Here is a 24,389-nt window from a genome sequence, read left to right as displayed (position 1 = left end):
ATTACATTTTTTTTGGTTTCCTAAACCTAGACTAGCACGCAAACATGATCTTTAAAGTTGGAACAAAGGGGGCATAGCCTTTCCTGATTTGAACCTTTATTCTAACACTGCTATTAATAGATCCATAACACAATTTTAAATACTTCATATCAGGCCAAATGGAAAATATTCTGGGAATCTTCAGCTATGCTACTAATATTGAAAACACAACCTTACAAATTAGAATTAATAAACAACCCAATATTATGGATACTTAAAGATTACTTCACTACACACAGCATACCCAAACATTAATTTAGCACTTACACACTATATTAATACATTTTAGAATTTTTATCTATAAACACTCTAGATATAAAAAACTTTTCTTTATAATTTTCCCAGTAGCCTTTACTCAAGAATCCTTACTATTCTCAGATATAGATAAAATCACCTTGTTTAAACAAAAGAGTCTTTAGCATTGGTTCCAACTAATCACAGATGAAAGCTTTAAGAACATAAATCAGATAATAAGTGAATTTCAGTTAGACAAATCCCTTTGGCTTAATATACAATGCCTCAGACTATTCTTGCAAAAAAATAGACCTGATTACTCCAGCTAACAAACATGACACTAGCATACTAATAGCTTTTTTAATTCAATTATCCAACATAAACAAACTTATTCAGACAAAATATCATTTATATACAGACTAATTAGAGAAGAAACATTGTTGTCCAGCTAATTTCTGGAACTACTATTATATAACAAAAAACACACTTCCAAGGAATTTAGATAAAACAAACATATTAGAATCTACAGGGAAAACACTTTCTCTTAAATGGAAAATATATTCCTGGAGATTTTTATATAGATCTTTCTACACCCCTCAACTAATGAACAAAATTAATGGAAAACAAAACATTTGTAAAAGATGTAAGTCTAATATAAACATTGACTGGACCCATATGTTTTATGACTGCCCTGCAATAACTTTATTTTGGAAGTATCAATGAACTTCTACAAGCAATGTTCATAGACAATTTCACTTTGACCAAATCTTTAATACTCTTTAATGCACCTATACTTTGCTGTGTAAAAAAGTTAAACATTCCATACTCTGGGCAATACTGGCAGTAGCCAGGAAAACTATAACAAGGAAATGGATATCTGAATCCTCTCCATCTTATAATGATTTTAAGAAAATTGTAATGAAAGTTTGCCAATTACAGATTGCAACTATGACATCTAGAACAACTAGAAAAACTTATAACTATCATTTATGGGTCAATTTACAGAATCTGTTGAAAAGAGATGGATAATGATATCATATAAATTAAATTTCAGTCTTTTAATGTGTTATATACATGGAAAAATCAAATTTTAGTCATTACAATAATAATGGATGTCTTTGTAAATAGTTTTAGTAATTTCATTTTATTTGTTAAATATTGTTATTTGACTGTCTATGTGAACACCTTTTTGCATTGCCATTTTTTGTGTTAAAAGACCATGTGAATGTCTATATATATTTACTTAAAATCAATAAAATTGTTTTAAAAACATAATTCTGTCTTTAAGGCATCTATTAGACGTTCCTACATTTACATTTTACACAGGTAGCTAAATATATGATGTTACTAGTACTACATGTTGCTGAGCATCGAAAAAAGAAGGGCTTATTACTATGATGATTAATAAAAGTATGGCTCATCTCTATAAATGCACAACTACAGCAATTATGACAAGGGAAGGTACCATATTTAACAATTTTACCCTTTGCTTGTGACTGCTTTAAACCCTTATAACACAGCCTATCCTTTAGTTTGCTGCACTTTTTATAAGTAAACAATGGTTTGTGGGTGATTATATCTTTCAAACCAGAGAAACTTCTAAGAATGCCCCAATTATCTGTTATAATATTTCTAATTCCATTATTGTACCTACTAAATCTAGTAATGTAACGAATGTTTGTAGACTGCTTAACAACATAATTATTACTACTTTGAATATTAACATCATCCCCAAAAAAAGGGTACATGTACTATGTCTATTCAATAAAGCATAATTTTTTGCCTCATTCAACAGCTCATTTTCATATCCTCTTGCTTTAAATGAAGACAGAGTTTCATCTATTTGCCTAACACATTTATCATCATTTCTGTTCAGTCTATTCATACCCATAGTTTGGCTCTTAACCACTCCTTTATATATATGGGGAGAATGCATACTGGAACTATGTAGATATTTATTTTTATTAACATCCTTTCTATGAACAGAAATATGTATACTTAATCCATCGTATGAAATATCTAAGTCTAAAAAAATGTATATTACAATCTGAATGCTGCATTGAAAAATGCAAAAATTCTGTAGTAGAATTTAAATATTCCACATAATGTATGAGATCTGTTTCACTTCCCTCCCAAGTGAAAAATATATCAACAAATCTTTTTAGAAACAACACATGTCCTGCTTGAAAACTGGATTCTGAATGAATATATTGATCTTCCCACTCACTCAAAGCTAATGTAGCATAACTATTTGCAACAGGGGTGCCCATAGCAATCCCCATTGTTTGGTGATAATATTTTTCATCATAGACAGATATATTACTTTCTAATACACTTTCCAGTTGTTGACATAATGTTTCTGTCTTCCAGTGCTGTGTTTATGTTTGTTCAAAGCTATCTAATAGCAGTAAGTCCATATTCATTCAGAATCACAGTGAAAAGTGATTTTATGTCCATGGTTACCATAATAAATTTTTCAGAGGAGGCTCTCATGTTAAACCATGAATATAATTGTTTCAAAAAATCAGCTGTGTCCTTAATATAACTTTTCACATGGCTCAAATGTTTGTTCAATATACCTTGTAAATAGTTAGAAATAGCCTCAGTAATCCATCCTCAGCCCTATACTATAGGTAGGTCTCATTCATGGCTTAAGGATGGATTTATGGAGTTTCGGTATGCCGTAAAGTATTGGTATTGTAAGATTTGAAACAGTTAAATACATAATTAATTCAAGGGAAATATCATTCATGGTCTACAAGTAAAATAACAATGTATTTATTCGATTTATAAATTCATCAGTTTGAAAGCAACTTATTTTCTTAAAGGCCAAAGGATCATTAACTATTTCCTTCATCCTGGCATGATAATCTAATTTATTCATGATCACAATTGCTCCCCCTTATCAGCTTCTTTAATCACTATGTCATCATTTTCCTTCAGTTTACATAAGGCTTGCTTTTGTTCTTTGGTTAAATTATACATTCACTTAAACTTTTCATTCTCATAATATTTCATAATCTGTGTTTCAAATGACTTATAAAAAGCCTCTATAATAGGGTGGCTAGCTGGAATGAAAGTGCTACTATGCTTATAACAAACATGTGTTTGACTCTGAGAGTTACCATACAACAATTTCAAGTCAAGGTTATGTATAAAGTTTGAGATCTATTAAGGCTTCTGCCAAGCCTTCTACATTAGCTGGAATGAATTTTAAAACTTTTTCTAATAAAGAAACATTTATCTCAAACTCAGATAAGTTAACAACACAAGAATTGTTCGCACTTTAGTCTCTGTTTGCTTCCTGCTCCTTGTTCTTGGTCCACTTCGCCTCCTGTTCCTGTTTCTTCCTTGTTGGCGGCCTTGTTGGACCAAGGATCTAACTTTCAGTCACTACTTCTACAACTGGATTGGAAAGTACAATGCTTTAAGTCATTACAATAGCAGAGGTATAGTTTTCTTGCTTATATTGAACTTGGTGTTGTTCCTAGGGGGCTTAGAGTGGTTAAAATGTCATCATATGGCAATATCTATCCTACCCTATTAAAGAAATGGCAGAAACTGAATATCCAAACTAGCATAAAATATATGCAACTTATGAATGACCATTTTGCACCTATTGAGTCTGAACTGCAAGAAGAATTCTTAAAAATTGAGGCTGACATCTCTAGTAAACCATGCTTCAATAGCTATGTCTCAGATTATAATAAAATGTTGGATAAGCTCTCAGCCTATGATAAATGGCTGGAAGGGCTTAAAACAAGAAAACTTAATTGGGACATAAATGATTTTAACAATGGCCACATTTTCTCTTGGCCCAGAGATGAAAACAATAAAAATGCTAATAAAAACACTGGTTTCACTGATATGTGAAGACATCCCCAAACTGCTGTGGATACTAACTGTGTTGCAGCATTAGATGACTTCAGATTTACATTGGCTGCTCCTGCCATCCATAATGATTTCTCATCCAATAATGATGCAGCGAGTGCATCATTGGAGGTCGGGATGATTGAATCTACTAATTCCGGTCTACGCAATACGCAAGCTTCTTCTCGCAACTCTGGAGCTGCGATGGCGGCATCGAGAAGTCAGAAAATGACTTCTAATGATAGAAATGTGGAAACAAGCATCAGCAGTGGTTTTTACCAAACCGAAGCAAGTAGTTCAATTGAAACTTCCGGAGGAGGTGCATACCAGCAAGCGTTCGCTCTCACGAGGCCACCAAGGAAGAAACAGGAACAGTAGCCAAAGTGGACCAAGAACAAGGAGCAGGAAGCAGAGACTTAAGTATGAACAATTCTTGTGTTGTTAACTTATCTGATCTTGTGATCAATGCTCACCATGTTTCTTTATTAGAAAAAGGTTTAAAATTCATTCCGGCTAATGTGGAAGGCTTGGCAGAAACCTTGATAGATTTCAAACTTTTTATACGTAACCTTGACTTGAAATTGTTGCATGGTAACTCTTAGAGTCAAACACCTGTTTGTTATAAGCATAGTAGCACTTTCATTCCAGCTAGCCACCCTAGTATAGAAGCTTTTATAACACTTGTGAAACACAGATTAGGAAATATTATGAGAATGAAAAGTTTAAACAAATGTATAATTTAACCAAGAACAAAAGCAAGCCTTATGTAAACTGGAGAAAACTGATGACATAGTGATTAAAGAAGCTGATAAGGGGGGAGAAATTGTGATCATGAATAAATTAGATTATCATGCTAGGATGAAAGAAATACTTAATGATCCTTTGGCCTTCAAAGAAATAAGTTGCTTTCAAATTGATGAATTTATAAATTGAATAAATATATTGCTATTTGACTTGCAGACCATGAATGATATTTCCCTTCAATTATTTATGGATTTAACTGTTTCGAACACTACAATACCAATACTTTACAGCATACCAAAAATTCATAAATCCATATAGTGTCAGGCCGAGGGTGGATTACTGAAGCTATTTGAAAGGTATATCGAACAAACATTTGAGCCATGTGAAAAGTTATATTAAGGACACAGCTGATTTTTTGAAACAATTATATTCATGGTTTAACATGAGAGCCTCCTCTGAAAATTTTATTATGGTAAACATGGACATAAAATCACTTTTCACTGTGATTCCAAATGAATATGGACTTACTGCTATTAGAGAGCTTTTGAACAAACATAAACACGGCACTGGTAGACAGGTAGAAACACTATGTCAACTATGGGAAAGTGTATTAGAAAGTAATATATGTATCTATGATGAAAAATATCACCAAACAACGGTGGTTGCTATGGGTACCCCCGTTGCAAATAGTTATGCTACATTAGTTTTGAGTGAGTGGGAAGACCAATATATTCATTCAGAATCCAGTTTTCAAGCAGGACATGTGTTATTTCTAAAAAGATTTGTTGATGATAGTTTTTTCACTTGGGATGGAAGTGAAACAGATCTCATAGCATATGTGGAATATTTAAATTCTGCTACAGAATTTTTGCATTTTTAATGCAGCATTCAGATTGTAATGTACATTTTTTAGATGTAGATATTTCATACGATGGATTAAGTATACATACTTCTGTTCATAGAAAGGATGTTAATAAAAATAATTGTCTTCATAGGTCCAGTATGCATCCTTCCCATATATATAAAGGAGTGGTTAAGAGCCAAACTATTCGTATGATTAGACTGAACACAAATAACGATAAATGTGTTAGGCAAATAGATAAAACTCTGTCTTCATTTAGAGCAAGAGGATATGAAAATTAGCTGTTGAATGAGGTGACAAATTATGCTTTATTGAATAGACATAGTACATGTACCCCTTTTTTGGGGATGATGTTAATATTCAAAGTAGTAATAATGATGTTGTTAAGCAGTCTACAAACATTTGTTACATTACTAGATTTAGTAGGTGCAGTAATGGAATTAGAAGTATTATAACAGATAATTGGGGCATTCTTAGAAGTTTCTCTGGTATGAAAGATATAATCACCCACAAACCATTGTATACTTATAAAAAGTGCAGCAACCTAAAGGATAGTTTGTGTTATAAGGATTTAAAGCAGCCACAAACAAAGGGTAAAATTGTTAAATATAGTACCTTCCCTTGTCATAATTGCTGTAGTTGTGCATTTATAGAGACGAGACATACTTTTATTAATCCTCGTAGTAATAAGCCCTTCTTTTTTCTATGCTCAGCAACATGTAGTAATAGTAACATCATATATTTAGCTACCTGTGTAAAATGTAAATGTTTTTATATAGGAAAGTATAATAGACGTCTTAAAGACAGAATTATTGAACATAATTCAGAGATAAGGAGAGAAATATTAACTAACTCCCTGGCTAAGCATATACAAGAAAATTCAACCCATAGTTTTAAGTTCAGGGTTACTGACATCATGACAAAATCATTTAGATGGGGAGATATGAATACACGGTTAGAAAACATGGAATTGCAATGGGTACTTTGTCTTCAAGCTGAGCACCTGCCAGGCTTAAATGAAATGGTTTATATCAAGCCTGTTTTGAAATTAAAACAAAGGGCTGTTTAGTTTTATATATATATATATATATATATATATATATATATATATATATATATATATATATATATACTTTAATATTTTAGTAGGAGTTGTTCTATATATTTATAAAATATATTTTATAGTTCACATATAATTTACCATGTATTGTATTATGTGTCTTTAAGATTTTTTTAAGTTGATCTATTTAAATATTTGATTGGCTGTGTGTTTAATTAATTAATTTATTTATTAACTAATAAATGTATGTATTTAAACTGTGTCTTTTGAGATGAACATTTTTAAGCACTGGGGAAGTTATCCGAAAGCTTTTCTGTTATTAAAATAATTTTCTGCTTCACGTTGGTGTTACCTGCTTTGTGCTTGGACTTTTGGCAGTTTTACAGCTGCACCTTTACTCTGGATGGTGTTTTTTGGAACATTTTACTGTTTGTGCGGGTGGCCATGTATGCACATTGTGTGATTGTGGGGTGTTCATACAGCAGTACCTGCCTTTGGGATTGTGCAGTGCATGGACATGGACTGCCACATTACACACCAGGAATATTTGTCATGTATGTCATCACAGGACAGCTGATAGTATAATAAGGTCTATAGCATGGAACAGGCATTGAGAGGGAAGGTAGACACCAGGTATACCCTTAATATCGCATTCAGCAGAGAGGTGACCTACAACCCACATATGCAGCACTACAAATGCATTGGGGAAGTACTAGTCAACACCAGGGAGTGTATCCATATATTACAGTTGTCACATGATAGGCTGATTGAGCAGCATATCTGGCATGTACTGAGCAATACATACACATGACACACCAGTGCGTGATATTATGGAGTGAACATAGTAGCCCACACATATAGGGGCCATGCTCATGATGTCCAGACATACACAGGGTGAACACTGAATGACAGCAGTGAGGCCATTTAAAACCACTACACACAGGTCAGGCAGGTAATGTAGTAACAGGTCTTGTGTTGTGATTACTTGTCTAGGCATTTAGAGGACTGATATGTTAATGAGTGGTATCAATGTGTGTATGTTACCAAGTGTGATGTAGGATGGGGAACACATGGAAATATACATGAGACTGTCTGTAAAGTCATGGACAGGTAGGTATTACGGTGATGTGTGTGTGTGTGTGTGTGTGTGTGTGTGTGTGTGTGTGTGTGTGTGTGTGTGTGTGTGTGTGTGTGTGTGTGTGTGTGTGTGTGTGTGTGTGTGTGTGTGTGTACTGGTAGACAATGCTGTACAGGTTTTAAAGTGCATTTATTGTTTTTCCCCACAGGTGGTGAGTTGGGTCAGGGTCCCTCCTGCATGCAATCTGATGTTGGTGTCCTTACAGACACCACAGATGAGGATAGTACTGTTGAGGCACAGGTGGGGTTGTCAGGGGCCGAAACAGTGCCATCATTTGACATCCCCCTTTTAACCACCCCAACCTCGCACACAGTTTCAGTGCCCATACATTCCCCATCACCAATGGCCATAGCAGAAGGACATCTGGAATTTGGTGGCTGTACACAGGATAGTGTGGTAACCATGCCTACTGTGTCTGGTTGCAACAGGCATAGCCAGATGTCTGGCAGGGCACACATAGGTAGATGTCCCAGGGTGCTCATGATAGGGCCACTGAAAATGATGACCCTGGCAGAGGCAACATAGCTGATACTAGCAGGTGCATGTTTCAGGCTGTCAAAGCAGTGCAGGCATTTATAGAATGTTACACCAGACAGAGCCTGAGGCTGCAGAGGGCTGCTCTCACATCTGCAGGTGACAACATCTGTGAACTGGCTGATGCCATCTGTGTGTTAACTGAGTTCATGGTTAGATGGTCTAGTGAGATGATGGCATCATTGACCGTACTCTGCCCATGCTTGAATGTGTGGTGGGAGTGCAGCAATGGCTGCATGGATGTAGGGCAGCAATGCCAACAGCTGGCAGTCAATGTGGACTTGCTAGGACACCAAGGGGCCCCTGTAGTGGCAGTACCAGCCCCGGCACTGTGGGGGGGTGCTGTCCACAACACACCACAGCAGGCCATGAGCACGTGGTCCTGGCCAGTCCTAGGAGGGACCTGGTACCAGCAGACATTTGTCATCATCAGTTGAGAGTAGCACATCAAGGCCTGTTCCTGGATGAGCCCACAGAACCCCTTGCAGGCACAGTCCATGTGTCCATGGCCAGAGGGAATGAACTGCACACCCTGCCAGGTATGGTCTGCAGCTGTCCATAAACACCTATGTAGGGCAGTGACATGGCAGAACTTTGTGCATACATACCCACACACTATACAAACACACCTAGGGCAACCCCATACCTACACACACCACACCACCATGCCCAATTCACCTCAGTACACCCCTCACCCACACACATGGTGTCAAATGTATGGCCCACCCTCAGCCTCTGCCAAACCAACAACACACCCTGTGCATATGATGATACCTGTGCCACATCCATGTCATCCATACCATCGATGCAGGGGCAGGCTAATATGGTTCTGATGCATACAGTGACTGTACAACAGTGTACCACAATACTGCAGTGTAACATGTTATAAGGAATAAAGTGTAATGCATATATGTCAGGTAGTGTAGCCATCCAGCAATGATACATTATAGCTGTTAGTAACACTGGTTGATTGTGGTCTCTATAATGTTATCCATTTGTGTTGTAGGTGTACATGTGTCAACACGAGGATGGTCTGCAGTCATATTCCACAACGGGGTATGTCACTGTGTTGACACCATGGCTGTGACATATCTGGGGTATAGTTGAACACATGTCACAGGTTTGTATAACATGTATTGCCTGTGCCACATGGGCAGGTGACCCCCTGGGGCATGTATAATCTGCAACCTGATGTAGACCCATCCACATACACGCACATTGTTACTTGGCAACACTGGGACTAGACCCCAACCTAAGTATGTAGTGATATTGAATTGTGTGGCTTCCTTCGCACACACCACACAGCATTTAGGGTGAGGTGTGTCCCAGGTTACATGTTACATGCAGAGCAACCTTAGACATGTACACTATGCTAATGGGGATGTAATGGGTGTATATGGGCAATACATAGTGTGACATACCTTCATATACACATTAACCGACACATAACAGGCAGACACACATCCGAGAGACCAGAGCCTATTGCTGCTAACTAACTTGACCATGTGTCCAATGTGTTACAGGTAGGCTGCACACAGCACATGCATAACTGGCCTGAATTGTGGTATCAGTTACCTGTATGGTTGATGGTGAAAGTGGTAACCATAACGTGATACATGTAACATATACCGGGTGTACCTTGGTATAATGACAGTGTACACAGCACCCACATCCCCCAGTGGATATTGTACTCCCTGAAACCCATGATGACACTCTGATATACCTACTATCACACATTGGCCATGAGTGCAATACAACCCACTGTAGATCCCAGCAGTGGTACTACAGGGATATGCATCTAATGTACATGCCACATGCATGGCAGGGTGTTGCATTGTCATGCCTCACCTATGGGCAGCAACAACACTATCTGTACTACTGTGTGGCAATGGGTATTGTAATAGGAGTATGTGGCCTTGTAATGCTGTACCCTACAGATAAACAGACATTTACACATACACACACTTGCCAGAACTCAATGGGTATCCCATGCCTTTCAACCCATTTGTACAACACTGTTGTGATGGTACTGCAAGGCTCGTGTAGCCGATATGTAGAGGAGCTTAACAGGGTACATGTAATGTCCCATTCAGTAGCAGCCACAACTGGCTATGGAAATGGGTGCTGTGGTGGTTGTGAGGGCCCTCATGGAATTCCCACATACAGGTGTGCTAACACATAGACACTGCTATACTCAGTCATACACAGGTACGTGTGTCAGTACTGGGATGCATCTGTGCAGGTGGTCATAGCTGTGTACATTGCTATTGTCCAAGGAGAGATGGGCTGTGTAGGGGTTGGGTGGTATCCCATGTGGCAGCAGTCAAGCTATCAACATACACTACTGTGGTGACCCTCAGGATGGAAGTGACATGCATCAGCCATTCCTCCAGGTGCCTCCTGGACATGGCCACTGAGGTGATCAAGTTGACGTGCATGCAACATGCATTACAACACATGGTTAGTGTCTGTGATGGAGACCTGCACCAAGCATGTTCAGTTGACTGTGGTAGTGTAGTAGAGGTACCAGTGGCATGTGGTGCGTACAGGGTGTTATCTCCAGTATGTGCCAGTTCTTACACAGCTGGGCAGACATGTCAGTGTCAATCAAGCTTAAGATGCCTGTACATATCCCACTGGGATACCTGCCATCTGCACATCAGTACTGGGACTGACAGTCATCAGCTTGGCAAGTAGCTATGCAGTGGGATGAATGTGTTGACAGATAGACGTTTGACAACAATATGCATGTCATAACTACATGTCAGGAGCCCACGCTATCAAGTGCTGTACAGAGAGTAGTTTACAATTACATCATGATGTCGGATCATTACCCAGTAGGGGTTATATACTGTGACACAGCTCACACACCAGGGATACAACAGGGAGACCTCAGAGTCAAGCTATGCCTGTAGGTGTGCCTGTTATCAGTATCACATTTAGCTCTCTACTCTTGCATGGGTAGGCAATGTCAACAGTAGTACCGCCATGATGCACTACATGCCAGTGTGATAGCACATACCCTGGGCTACTACCCCTGTATGTAATAAAGTCACATGGATAACAGTGATGTACAGGCTTCATATACGTCTGTGTCCCAGACATGACACTCACACCCCTTGCTACTGTAATGAAAGCACATAGGCGCATGTCTTGTACATGGCATTACATACATTTATTACAGATGTCATTACCTTGCTATGTTATCAAACTGGATGGTGTGAACTGGTTACCAGGGCTAAGACATGCTTAGCAAGTATCAACATTGCAGCAATATAACAGCTAAGCAGATTTTTGCACTGGTGAGCGAAGCACACATGGGGTAAGCTCCCATGCATTTAACTGCACGTTAGCACCGCTTAATTTCACACAAACCCAATTAAAGCTGCTCAAAACTGCCTTAACCAGTCTGTATCCGACAGCCTTTGTTCTGCCCAGCAACAAAATGAACATCCCTTGCAGGTCTTGAACCCAGAACGCTGTACACTAAAGCACAACACTTAACCACTACACCATGACCACTGTGGATACAGCTTTGTTCTTCCAAGATATGTGTCAATACACATACTGATTAGTATTGAACAATTGCCTTTACTTCCACAATTGTGTAGTGCTTGCTATTAATATGACTGTTGCATCGCATATGATGTTTTAACATAAAGTACACATAGCAGATACATGCTGTGAGATACATCTGGGAGAGTATACAGAACCGTGAGGTTTACACATGACTAAAATATGGATATATACATATAATAGGTTGATATATGCCTACATGTACATACACATGTATATTCATACATATGTCTGTATACACATCTGTATAGTGCAACATATCTATGTAACATATACATGGGCATGTGTACATCTCTTCATATGTATATATATATATATATATATATATATATATATATATATATATATATATATATATATATATATATATGTATATGTAGATACATGCATATACATCTATATATATATATATATATATGCACATCCTATGTGTACAGCTATGCCTATTTATGTAGATATATATGTAAATATCTATAACTATATGTGCATACATATCTATTCTGATATACCTATTACTGTCAATATATATGTAGCTATCCATATGTATATGTGCATATGTATCTCTAACTGTATATGTGTAGACATATATTGCTGTGTATATGTATATATCTGTGTGTTTATATATATATATATATATATATATATATATATATATATATATATATATATATATATATATATATATATATATATATGTACATATACATATCCATCTATGTATGTGGATATGTATATGTGTATATATCTATATAGATATATGGCTAATTATATATACATATATGACCACCATATGTCCTGCCCATGGAATGGAGCCCTACCTCAGCCCCAATAGTCCCAAATACATTGTGCAAGGGGATGTCAGGTATGTTGCGCAGGTATATATGTAGACTATTGCTACCATGATAGGGGTTGTCTTCACAGACATGTGGTGTGTGGGAGGTCACATCTTCTTTTAACATGTGCGCCATTGACTACTGACAGTCATCCTAAGGACATCATAATACAGTACCACTGCTGGCACAGTAATGGTCCTGCAGACTACAGCAGAGATATGGCCAATAAATGTGGACAGTCTGACACACTCTGGTCAGTCCAGCAGTATACACAGAACCGCTTAATGCAAGACATGTGGGCCGAGCCTGACAATCTGGATGCTAGCCATGTAGATGGGTATATCACGTAAATACTGATATACATTTACCCCCATAGGTTATGCATTCACACAGCCCTGTCTGTCCTGACACATAATATCCACTGGTACAGGGGTACCATTGCCACATACTACCCATGAGTTAGTGACATACATCTGTACAGCATCCCACTGCTTTGTCTGACATACATGACTGTTATGGTGGCCTGGCAGCAGTTCATCTGGCAAGTCTCTGGGCATGACATCACTCTGGGTAAGTACACTAAGCTGTTAGGCATGTAACAAAGCACTGTGCAGGTACAGGCAGACTGTCACAACACTGGCCTACATTTCTTATGGGGGAATACACATGTACCTGCATATATCGCAGGCTCTATAGGCATGTCACAGCACAGAGTAACAGACACCTGTGTGAAAGTGCATAACCACAACCAATGTGAACACAGGCACAGCCATTTATGGTAGCTAGCATAATATTACAGTATATAGACTATCTGATCAACACTATCCTCATATGTGCCACTTACACACTTACCCTACATATAATCGGTCCTCTACACAGTGTGGTCCAATGACTGTCTGTGGTATGGGACATGTGTATGTATGGACCTACAAACATGTAAGCCGATAGGGTAACATACAGTGAAGCAGCATTTAACATCAGATAGAACAGAACCAAGGACAATGACATCTACCACAGCCTGTACACTGGCCAAGGTACATATTCACAATACACATACTGTCGACAATCACCATAAGTACACAGAATTCAGTAATGTACACACAACCCGATAATGCCCAGGTTATGTCCTCAAAGAGAACCCCTACTATACATAACATGTGTCACAGTCTGATATCTCACTGGCTTGTTATCAGATATGATGTCAATAAATTATGGTGTACAGGACATATGCACTCTTACTGCATGACATATATACACAGGTTGACAGGGTTGTGGCTGGAGGCACAAACAGAGGGCCAATACTGACATGCTGCTGTGATAACCTCATACATTTACTGTTGTAACAGGGTTTGTTGTGACATGACTGCAATCCTCACACTATGCTTCTGCAGTTCGCAGATAAGTGCTCTGTGAGTAACACAAGAAACAAAAGTCACCACACACTGCCCAGTCTGCAGATGACCCTACAGATGGGGTTCCCTCAGAAACATAGCACTATCATGACTGGTTTTAAAACAGGTTTACCTTCATAATGCCAATCTCACTATGGTCAGCACCGCTTTCATGAATACCGAAGTGCGAACATTCCAAACGTCGAATTTCACATATCCGAATGGAAAATCTCACCCCCTTTTTGAACCACGGCAGCACTGGTTTGGAGGTGCGGCGTGGCCGGAAATGTTGAAATTCGACATTTATTCGACTTTTTAAAAGTTTTGTGGTTCTGCTTTCATGGAAACGGTTCAATGATGTGGCTGGTCAATCATATGTGATCAACGATATGAAGGTAAACCATTAAAACATGTAGACCAGCCATATCCACACACGCCCTGTTAAACCAACATTACCCCAAATGCAGAATAGCAACATCTTCATTTTGTAGTCATGTCAGGCACATACTCCTCCTGTGTGTTGGCCTGTTTCTACAGTGTATGTTGTTAGAGGTAAATCCCCAATACATCTGAGATGCTGTTTGCCAAACAACAAATCTAGGTCCTGCTCACAGTGAATGAAAAGCCCAATACCAACATGATGTTCCTAGATATTGGAGTGTGTTTCCATGCAATTGTCTATGGGAATGTTACCACAGCTGTTCCACATGCACTCAGCAAGAGCAGGGCAGCAATTCGTGCAGAAGACATCAGCTGATCATGAACATCGCTTAAAAAAGACATGAGGTTGCCTAAGCAAAGCAGATGCAGGTTTCCACATCCACCAGAGACAGAGTGAGAGAGGCAGACAGAGGCAAAGATAAGTCAGGGAGGGGGTGGGAGAGTAAAACCTAAGCATGTTTGTGTCACACACCTACCAGTAAAGGGTATTAAACCCCTGACTGACTATGTATTGCTGCAGTTATTAGATGTGCCCCATAGCTTATATGTTAAGGAGCTCTCCAAACATATTTGTGATTGTGAGTGACATCTGCAACAGTGATATGGTAGCTATAAGGTAGGTGTAGTACATGTGCCTATCCACATGAACAGGTGTCAGCGTCAAAACAGGGACCCACACACATTGACACACTTGGCAGGGTCAGGCATACACCTCCTCATTAGTTAGTTTGCCACAATACAGTACTGTGTAGGTATCACATGAACCACAGGGGTTATCCAGAGGTTATATGGGAAAGGGGTATGTGGAGGTGTCTGACATCAGACAACATGCTTCACTATGCCAATGGGGGTTGTAGTGAGTGTGAATGTGGTCAAAGGCATCATATACCTCACACATAAACACAGGGTGCCAGTACTGACATGCATGTGTGCATTGCTTCACGGGTGTGTAGTGGTTGACTGTGACAGATGGCTATACAAGGCTAGGTGATGGGTATACCTTGGCATCAGGCCACATGACAATTGTCTGCAGAGTGGCTCAGGGGTGTAGTGTTTGGATTGATCCACACAGGTGGGTATTGTATTCACCATCCCATCACCTGGGTAACTATTGTGTGTGGCCATTGCTGTGCATTGCTTGCCATGTATGTGTTCATTAGTCCATGACATGGATTGTGTCTGGGATGTGTACACATCCCACATGCATGTACAGTGACTTGTAGAACTGTACCTGGGGTGTCTGGCCCATGTTGTGTACACAGATTATTATCATCAGATATGCCAGTCCTGGCCTCATGTGGCGGGAACTGGTAATGGACAGTAGGTTGACCCTGCACTTACACTGATAGCATGATACAGGTATTCCCTAGTGACAGTGGCATCCGTCCATACAGGGCATGTGTTTAAGGCATGGTATGTCCTTTGTGGATCACATTTGATGGCACCACAGGTGTTGCAGGTGTCCAGTAGGGAACATAGTGAAGGTGCACTGTCTGCATGTATGTGCCTCTTGTACTGATGGACAGGGTGCCATGCCCTCTGTAGTCCACTGCAATCACACCATGCTTACTATCTGTGGACAATATGCAGGGAATTACCAACATAGACGTTGTTGTCTAGGCAAGTGTGTTTGTGTATGAGACTTGGGTTGAGAGTATTCTCTGGGTAATACAAGGGTTGATAACTTTGTTTGCCAGGCCTTGATATCACATGTAGGGGTATGGATTGGCACCCAAGCCTCTCGGCTATTTCACATCTGTTATCCCTGTAAGTTGGACATTGTGACATATAATAGGGCCATCAAATAAGAAAATTGCAAAACTCACTTCACAATGAGTCCAATTGTCATATACTCAGAGCCAGCTCCACACAGGATATGAATGACAAACTCAGACATACACACACACACACACACACACACACACACACACACACACACACACACACACACACACACACACACACCTACCAGATATGTCTGGGATTAGAACTCCTACCTAACTAGTTTATTGCACTACAGCACTACGCAGTTATAGGACATGATACAGAGATTACTGGGCTGCATTTTTCCCAAAGGTGTATTTCAAAGTGAATGACATCAGCAGCCTTGCCAAAGTAGGGTATTTAAATTGTACTGAGTGTGACTAACCTTTTGATCTGTAGTGAATGTGACTAGCCTAAAATGGATTGCTCCCTCCACAAAGGAACACACACAAACATCCACACTTGACATGTGCGACAATAGAAATCCTACCAGATTACTATATCATACTACAGCATTATGCTGTTATAGGATGTGCCACCAAGATTATTGGGCTACACTTTTCCCAAAGATGTATTTCACAGTGAATGACATCAGCAGCCATGCCAAAGTAAGGCATTTGAGTTGTAGTGAGTGTGACTAGCTTAAAAAGCATTGCTCCCTATTGCCATGTCTAGGATTAGAACTCCTATCCAACTAGTTTATCACACTACGGCGTTACACGGTTATAGAACATGCCGAAAAGATTACTGTGCTACACCTTTCCCAAAGGTGTATTTCATAGTGAATGACATCAGCAGCCTTGCCAAAGTCGGGCATTTGAACTGTACTGAGTGTGACTAACCTACAAAGCATTGCTCCCTACACAGACAGAGACACACAAACACAGTTGCCATATCTGGGATTAGAACTCCTACCTATCAATTTTATAACACTACAGCAGTACGCAGTTATAGGACGTGCCATGGAGATTACTGGGCCACACGTTCCCAAGGGTGCATTTCATAGTGAATGACATCAGCACCCTTGCCAAAGTAGGCCATTTGAACTGTAGTGAGTGTGACTAGCCTAAAAAGCATTGCTCCCTACACAGACAGAGACACACAAACACACAGTTGCTGTTTCTGGGATTACAACTCCTACCTAACAAGTTTATCACACTACAGCAGTACACAGTTATAGGATATGCCACAGAGATTACTGGGCTACACCTTTCCCAAAGGTGTATTTCACAGTGAATGACATCACTAGCCTTGCCAAAGTAGGGCATTTGAATTGTAGTGAGGTTGACTAGCCTAAAAAGCATTGCTCCTTACAGAGACAGAGACACACACACACACACACACACACACACACACACACACACACACACACACACACACACACACACACACAGTTGCCACATCTGAGATTATAACTCCTACCTAACTAGTTTATCACACTGTAGCATTACACAGTTTTAGGATGCACTATAGAGATTACTGGGCTACTTAATTCCCAAAGGTGTATTACAAAGTGGATGACATCAGCAGGCTTGTCATAGTAGGGCTATGGGGAGAGTAGTGTGTGTGTATGGGCCATAACCCATTCATCTAGAGGTTGACACATCACATGCAGGCACACACAGGGTTATATTCTGCAGGTACATGTATACAGCTGCTAGATGACTACTGTCTTGTACAGTCATGTTGCACAGCTAGCACTTGCACCACATAGTCTGTAATGCTGATGGATACCAGTGGCTAATTTCTACAGTAAGTGACATTTATACATCATGTGGTTGTAGCCATTTGGCTGTGTGCTGGGTGGGACAGGCCTCATGATGGGTGGCTATTTATCACAGTCACTCTCTTTCACACATCTATGTATGTCTACTTGCAGCTTATTATAGTGTGTTGTCCTTGGATATATGCCTGTATTCCTATCCAATGTGCATGCAAAGCATGACTGGTGCATACTGAGGAGTGTATGCACTAACATTTGTAACTGTCAGATGTGTATGGTCCACTATTGTTTGCAGACATGGGCTTCATTTGTTTAAGTGTATAAGCATGCCCAGTATGACCTTTCAGTATGTTGTTGTCTGACATTGCCTTCATTTCTCTAAGTATGTGAGCATTCTCAGTATGCCCTTATGTATTGAATGTGTGGATCCATTTCAGGTAGTTTGTACTCCAGTGCAGACCCTTGTGTTGTACACCTACAGGTAGCAAACTGTTTTTGTAGGGTATCTGTAGATCATTTGGCAATATGAGAACAAACTGTGCAGGGGATAGTTTGTATTTTAGGTGATTGTGTCTGTGCTGCTTCTGCTACATGGTGCTGGTGTTAGCAGAGATATTCAGATGTGTGTGCCATTATACACTGTGATGTTGTATGTCCTCAAATACTGTCAGTTGGACATTCTTGGTCACATTGATTTCCAGGGGGACAAAGGTGACTGCAGCTGTGCCCGGTATTGTGGCCAGACACCTACATATTCATGGTAAGTTATGCCATTCTGGAGGTGGAGTTGCAGACACTTGCTGCTGGGTCTGTGTATCAGGTTCAGCACCTTGGTACAGTTCTGGAAGAGGTTCCCATACTTGTACATCCATTGACATGACAGTATGGCCTTAACTTGCTGTGGCAATACCTCACAGCTGTACAGATTCACACAGGTTACCCAGAGGCAGAAGCCATGGGTCAGGATATTACCCCTATTGCGGTGTATGGGCAGGATTGTAGCCACCCATTTATGTGTTTGCAGCCAGGGATAGTGTGTGCACATACCTTGTACATTCCATGCTGGCCATGCTATGACCCCACCCCCTATCATTCTATCCTCTTCCATACATTATGCATACATTCTCTGATACTTTCCTTAAGGTTATCACCTCATCACTGCTGTGTATTGGTGTTGGTCCACAGTTCATGCAGTGGGACATGGTGGACCTGTTACTGTGGTTTGTCCACATGGCCTTGCATATGGCTTATGTGGAGTGTGTTATGTTGTTATTTGGGTGTCCATGACATAACATGCATTGGCAGTACATGTGAGACACAGGCCTTTGGCATAGGCCTGTAGGCCATTTGGTGTTGATGGGTCAGCAGTGACAGGCTGTTGCATTCTGTCAGTCTTACAGTCTCAGGCTGCCATACAGTATATTCCCCTGGAGTGACAGGGTAGGTGTGCTAGGTGTTCATGCCAATATTTTCTATCAGTCTTGATCAGGTGGTGTGGATGCTGGCAGGGTGCTACCTACAGCTATGGTCACACCTGCATCGGACACATGCACTGCATGTTGCATTCTTTTCCTATTGCCATATACAGGTGGGGTCATATTTTACCCATTCCCAACAACATGGATACGACCAGAGAGGTACCTGTGGGTGGTGTTTTGCTGATCTCTGATGAAGACTTGTATTCTATGTCGAAAACATATTCTTTTGTGTTGCAGCGTTAAGGAAATAAAGTGCTTGTGTTCATCAAAGAAGTTTGGTTTTTTTTTTTTTTTTGATGACTCTTTCTTTGTCCTTTTTTTTTTTTTTTTGGTCTTCTTTTTTTATACATCTTTTGTGTTGGTTTTGGTGAGCTGGGTGCATGTGTGCTATGGACACTACTTGCATCTGATGCACAGATATGCATGGGGCATTCCAGTTATGCTGGCATGTGCAGGTACATCAGCTGTTTCTCAATATATAAGTCCTACCACCTTTGTGATCTGCAAGTGTTTGGCCAGATGACAGATCCCCTACTACAGGCCCAGATAATGTGATGCATACCTCTATGTACAATTCCAACGGTGTGTCAATTTCAGAGTTACACATTATATACTGTATGTCTGGGGTACTTTCCCCTGTGTACTGCCTGTATATCTAGCCCAACAGCCATGCCATGTCAATCTTTCAGATGGTTACACATATTACCACCATACATTTACAATATCTTACTGCTTGCATGTGTTATAGTGGTGGCAATTGTCTTTGGCACTGCAGTTGTGAGGACTTGGCCCTGTCATCAGCAGTAGTGGGCAATGGCCACAAGGTCATACCTCAACATGCATACATACTGACCATTCCCACACAGTATGAAACACACACCAACCTAACACACACATACCTGCATATTGTGCAAATGCTACAATCTATCATGATACCTTGGCCACCTCTGGGCATCTGTGCTCCACTGGTTGTATACCTACACATACATGTTACTACGTTTCTACATAGGATTGGGGGGCACACATGACTGTTACTACATTTCTAAATAGGATTGGGGGGAACACCTCACTGCAACTACATGTCTAAGTAGGGTTGGAAGGCACACCTGACTGTTACTAAATGTCTACATAGGTTTGGGTGGCACACCTGACTGTTACTACATTTCTACATAGGACTGCAGGGGGCACAACTGACTATTACTATTGTCTACATAGGATATGGGGGGAACACCTGACTGTTTCTACATTGCTACACAGGATTGGGGTGGCGCACCTGACTGTTACTACATGTCTACATAGAATTGGGGGGGGCACACCTGACTGTTACTACAGGTCTATATAGGCTGTGTGGGGAAGGCACACCTGACTGTTTCTACATTGCTACACAGGATTCAGGGGGGCACACCTGACACTTGCACACATTTGGTATGACTGTACAGGTATGTCAGGTACTCCATTTAATTCTGTTTTCTAACCTAGCATGCTGAGTAGAGGCATGTCAGTGCACTACAGGTCTTACGTTTGATTGACCTACATATTACTTTCTGACTTCCTACACTTCAGAACTAACATCCCACTACCTGACCTGATGCAGTCTGTCTGTGTAGGCCTAGGGGGGAGGTGACCCACAGGCATCATTCATTGGCCTTAGCACAGCCTTTGTTTGTGATTGTCTACACCTGTCCTACTGGCTGTGACTGTTGTTGGGTATGTGAACCTCCCTGACTGGCATGTGTGTGTCTTATGGACACACATGTGGCCCAGCACATTTCATGCAGTGGGTTTTTTCACCATGTGTAGTACTGGCTACTATGGTGACACCCGTATTTGTTACAGATCTCGTGCTGCCACTATAGGTGTTTACTATCTGCTGGCATCCCATTCAGCCACCAGATTCCCTTGCATACTCACATCCATACCATAGATACAAGTAACAACACATACTACTCCAAACAGCAATCGGTAAGGGGAGTGACTTACCTTGTGAGTGTGCCAGTATTGAGGATGGTGCTGGGGACTGCCTATGTCGGATGCACATAGTACACTCCTTATACATAGTTGAGCACAGGTAGTGTCATGTTTGGCATCCCTTTTACTGTATGTGCGAGTCAGAGAGAGGTGTCATTCCCTGGGTCGCTACTGTGTCAGTGCATGTGCTATGCATTGCCTCAGCCGAGGCCATGGCATACTTGGCATGCCTCCATCTGCCTACTGGGGAAGGCTCAGGTTGTTCCTCCTCCGAGTCACTCTGTGCCTGTGCATGTCTTGGCATTGGTGGGGGGTTGTGTGTCCCTGTCTCATGCTGTTCCTGCTGCAGCAGTGTCTGCAGGATCATATTGTGTAGCATAGCACATACAATAACAATTTGGGTACATGTAGCTGGTGAGTACTGCAAGGCTCCACGGGATGTTCCAGGCACTGAAACCATGACTTGAGCATCCCAATCACATGCTCTATTATGATTCTGGTCTGTGCATGTGTCTCGTTATGGCAGTCTTGTTCAGGTGTGTGTGCATTTCTGATGGGTGTCGTCAGCCACGACTCCAGTGCGTAACCAGCATCACCCACTAGGTGACCGTAAGAGAGGTCCCCATTGGCAATTCTCTTGTACAGCTGGGTCAGATGCCAGATGTGGGGATCATGATAGCTTCCAGGGCAGCCAGCACACACATTCATTATAATGCTCTGGGCATCGCACACAACTTGGCAGATGATGGAGGGGAAGCCCTTGCGGTTGACGGTGGTGCTTTTATGTGTATGTGTGTGCAGTCTATAGCACCCACCACATCAGGGTATTCTGCTATTTGGTGGAAAAGACACATATTGCTGGCCAACACCTCATGGATGTTGAGGAAATATACGTGCTCACCAACATGTGCTGACATGGCATCCAGGAAATGGTGGAATACTCTGGATGCTGATGCCTGTGAGATCCCCATAATATCCTCAGTTGGGCTTTGGGAGGTACCTGTGGATATTATACCTAGGCCTACACATACCTTGGTATCCACTGGGATGGGTTCTGCTCTGTTAGTTCTGTGTGTCAGTCGTAGCCGGCACAGCTCAACAATTTGCTGTAGAAGGTCCCTGTCCACCCTATAGCACTCCACTATGTCCAGCTCATGTAGCCCCTGGTAGGTTACCCTGGGTCTGTACACCCTTCTCTGTCTCCTCACTGTGGATTAGTCAGCAGCATTCGCATCCTCACCACCCTCAGCCTCTTTCACATGTTGATGTCTGATAGCTGCTGCATCCCCTATCATTCTGTTGTTTTTGTTTGTTAAAATTTCCCCGCTTATATACACCGGTGGTGTAGAGTATGTGGAAAAATCAGAGGGAAAGGTGTTTGCATAGTTTATAGAAGTGTTCTGGGCTGGGCTGGGCTGGTCTGCTGCCTGTGTAATTGGCTGATTTTGATAAGTTTCACCTGCCAGCTATGCTAGCTCTCCTAGATTACCTTCCTACTGCAGTTTTTCCTTCCCATTGCCTTCCTGTTTAAGCCCAGGGGTGCGCCCCAAAAACACAGTGCTCAAATGTGCACAGAGCTGCTATTTCCTAGTTTACTTTTTTCTTTTCCCTTTAAAACCCAGTGCGTGGCACGTACACCCGCTTAGGCAATGTAAAGAGTGCTAGGCAGCCTCAGACACACCCCCTTGCTTAGCTCTGCTAAGCTAAGGGCAAAACTGAGCCACAGGGCTCCAATTCACTTACAGTCTGTCTGACACACCCCTATGATGTTAGCTAACTGCTAGGCTTGCACCAAGCTGTTCCTGCTCTTACACTGTTGAGTGCTGACTAGCATTGAGGGGAAATCTGGGATTCAGTATCATTCCCCTCATTTGCATAGGATTTCCTGCTGATGCATAGTTACAGGCCCCACACTGAGCCTCCCCCCTTAGCAACCACTATTCACTGGCCATGTTGTCCTCTGCCTGCCATTGAGTATAATGGCAAAATAGTGATTTTGGTTAGAATGCTTATTTTAGTTTTTTTTTTTTTTTTCTTATTTTTCGCCTGGTCCCATTTGCATGCCACTGCCCTACATTTAAACAGCCGAGATCAGCTAAAAAAAGATAAAAGATTTTTTTAATTTTTGCAACTGTTTCCATGCCAATGGTCTTATATTTGGTCATTGGCATGCTTTCTACATAATATCCACCCTTTATTTGGAGCTGTCATGGCTCCGTTTTGTAGTTTGGAGAAATGCACTTCATTGCTGGTAGAGTGCATTTTTGCAGATTACACTAGTCCTGCACGACTGGCTTCCAGCTTCCTGGATTGCAAATTCACCTCATTTTCATGGATTTCTGCTGCAAATGGGATAATTTACATACAGGGGCTGTGTCCGTGCAGGACTAGTGCAGGAGCGCCCGTGCACGTCCCTACAGCTTATTCATGGATCGCATGGCAGACATATTGCCTGCAGGTGCTCCTGCACTAGTCCTGCACACCGTGCAGGGCTTGCTGAATCCAGGGGTTTGCCTTTACATAGGTTTAGCATTTATTTTCAATTAGTGTTGCAGTACTTAAATTCTAAGTCAATCAAGTTAAATTCTGTGTCAATCAAGTCACTCAATTATTCATCTCTTTTTTTTAAATACTGTACATTCAAATACTATCAAGTACAATGTTTCAAGAGTGGTTACAACTTTTTTTCAGGATGCTTAGAAAATGGGTATAACTTTTTCAGAATAAATAAGAA

The sequence above is a fragment of the Protopterus annectens genome, chromosome 2.part2 (genome assembly GCF_019279795.1).
Source record: "Protopterus annectens isolate FY-2018-M chromosome 2.part2, PAN1.0, whole genome shotgun sequence".
NCBI classification, from domain to species: Eukaryota; Metazoa; Chordata; order Ceratodontiformes; family Protopteridae; genus Protopterus; species Protopterus annectens.
Note: the sequence above shows the minus strand (reverse complement) of the source record.